This window comes from Penaeus monodon, chromosome 14, assembly GCF_015228065.2.
Source record: "Penaeus monodon isolate SGIC_2016 chromosome 14, NSTDA_Pmon_1, whole genome shotgun sequence".
Lineage (NCBI taxonomy): Eukaryota > Metazoa > Arthropoda > Malacostraca > Decapoda > Penaeidae > Penaeus > Penaeus monodon.
In genome coordinates this window covers 19,427,709-19,430,208 of record NC_051399.1, presented here as the reverse complement: position 1 = coordinate 19,430,208, position 2,500 = coordinate 19,427,709, and the positions used below count along the sequence as shown (strand labels likewise).

At 42.4% G+C, this 2,500-nt stretch overlaps 1 protein-coding gene across 1 annotated transcript in view; it reads right to left on the bottom strand.

The window, feature by feature from the left end:
- Positions 1 to 2,500, bottom strand: part of LOC119580607 (mast cell carboxypeptidase A-like) — a 17,523-nt gene that overhangs the window by 14,165 nt on the left and 858 nt on the right. The window lies entirely within an intron of this gene.

Below are 2,500 nucleotides of genomic sequence, written 5' to 3'. Positions count from 1 at the left end.
CTATCCCCTTCCACAGAGCTATGCATTGTTGTAACAGTACCTTTCATCACCAATGATTGTCATATGTTAAGCACGTGATCTATGCCCATCTTTAGACCACTGTAGGAGATGGCAGGCAGACTCCCTGCGGGGAGCCAAGGAGCAACACCTCGCTCCTTGGCGCAGCCGTACTCCATCATAATATATAATAAAAGGAGTCATTACATCTTGGTCGTCTACCTTACACCCTAAGCTCGCCACCTACCATACTATTGTAGAGCCCATCATTCCGGCTCTTACAACTGGTGGTATCTCCCTGGTTTCTAAATGATGGTCCCCATCATAATCAAATATCGTGAGAAATGTAAAAACGACGCAAGTACTGTGTGACGCGGTGTGTATATCAGTATCGAGATTTGCTAGTTATATGAGTGCTAACGTATGCCGAGACTGCGATATTCTCGGGCTTCAGAACTAAGTGAACGGGCGGCGCTGAAGGAAATCCGTCTTCAGGCGGCGTCACAGAATGCGAGCGAGCGAGCGGCGCTGAGGGAAGAGCATCCTCAGGCGGCGGTAATACAAGATACGTACGAGTGAGAATCTAGTTAGGCAACTCATAAACTGCAAATGAACACCTATACTGACAACTGAACGCAGAATACAAAAAAAACTTCAATGCACAATTAAATAAGTCGAGATTAAGTATTGAACACAAAAAGAAAATAATATAAGGAAAAGCTAAGCATTGATCACCATTATTTTCTGACAAACCTTTACACTCGGGTCTTGGGTGCGGTGCGAGGCGAGGAGAGGCTGGGGAGGTGCACGGCTGACGAGGCAGAGAGCGGGCCGCCCCTGTGCGGCTGACGGGGAGATTTGAGGCGCTGCATGGTGAGCAAGGTCTTGGCGCGACAGGTCAGCAGGATGGTGTTGTTCCTGCTTGGTCGCGACTGCGTGGATGAATCCGCATGGCGAGGAACTCGGCTTGGTGTAGAAATGTTTTGGGTGGTCAGTGTCCTTGGTGATACGTGGTCCAGCTGGGGTTCTTCTAAAATCTGCACAGCGTTGTCGGCAACAGATGATACAGGTGTTGAGGGGTCAGCTGCAGGTGTTGAGAGCGGCGTGACTTGCTGTGTCGGAGTTCAGCAGCTAAGCGGACAACGTCGGTTATCCAGCCTTGGAGACATCTCGTCAGGAGGACTGGCTCACACTATGGGGAAGTATTGCGTGCTCGGCAGAGTGTGCTGTTGATGCGGAGCAGGAACTTCGGAGGCGCTATAGGAGTTCAAAGTCACCGCTAAGCCACCAGTTGTAAGAGCCGGAATGATGGGCTCTACAATAGTATGGTAGGTGGCGAGCTTAGGGTGTAAGGTAGACGACCAAGATGTAATGACTCCTTTTATTATATATTATGATGGAGTACGGCTGCGCCAAGGAGCGAGGTGTTGCTCCTTGGCTCCCCGCAGGGAGTCTGCCTGCCATCTCCTACAGTGGTCTAAAGATGGGCATAGATCACGTGCTTAACATATGACAATCATTGGTGATGAAAGGTACTGTTACAACAATGCATAGCTCTGTGGAAGGGGATAGACAACACAACATTGGAATGTCTAGTGTGGCAACGAGAGACGAACAAACAGGTAAAGCAATGGACACACTTATATGTATGTGTGTGTGTGTGGGAATATAGGCATGTGACAATACATAAGATTACGCAAGTCATGTAGAATATAACAGATAAATAGAATAACATTGGCATACACATTTCAGCAACATCACATATATAAAGCTGGGTTACAGTGTGTGTGTGTGTGTGTGTGTGTGTGTGTGTGTGTGTGTGTGTGTGTGTGTGTGTGTGTGTGTGTTATATATAATATAATATATATATATATATATTATATATATATATATATATATTATATATTATATATATATATATATATATATATATATATATATATATATATATATATATATCTGTATATACATATATATATACAGTATATACATATATGTAGATAGATAGATTGGTGGATAGATACATAGATAGATATGTATATATACTATATATACATATATATACACGTATATGCATACACACACACACACCTAAATATATGTATATAGCTATCTATCTGTCTATCTCTATATATACATACATATGCATATTTATGTGTGTGCGTGTTTGTGTATGTACGTGCGTTTGTGTGTGTGTGTGTGAGTGTGTGTGTGTGTGTGTGTGTGTGTGTGTGTGTGTGTGTGTGTGTGTGTGTGTGTGTGTGTGTGTGTGTGTGTGTGTGTGTGTGTGTATGTGTGTGTGTGTATGTATGTATGTATGCTATATATATATATATATATATATATATATATATATATATATATATATATATATTTATGGATATATATATATATATATGTGTGTGTGTGTGTGTGTGTGTGTGTGTGTGTGTGTGTGTGTGTGTGTGTGTGTGTGTGTGTGTTTCTATACATATGTGTCTTAACAACGTGTATGTTTATTAGT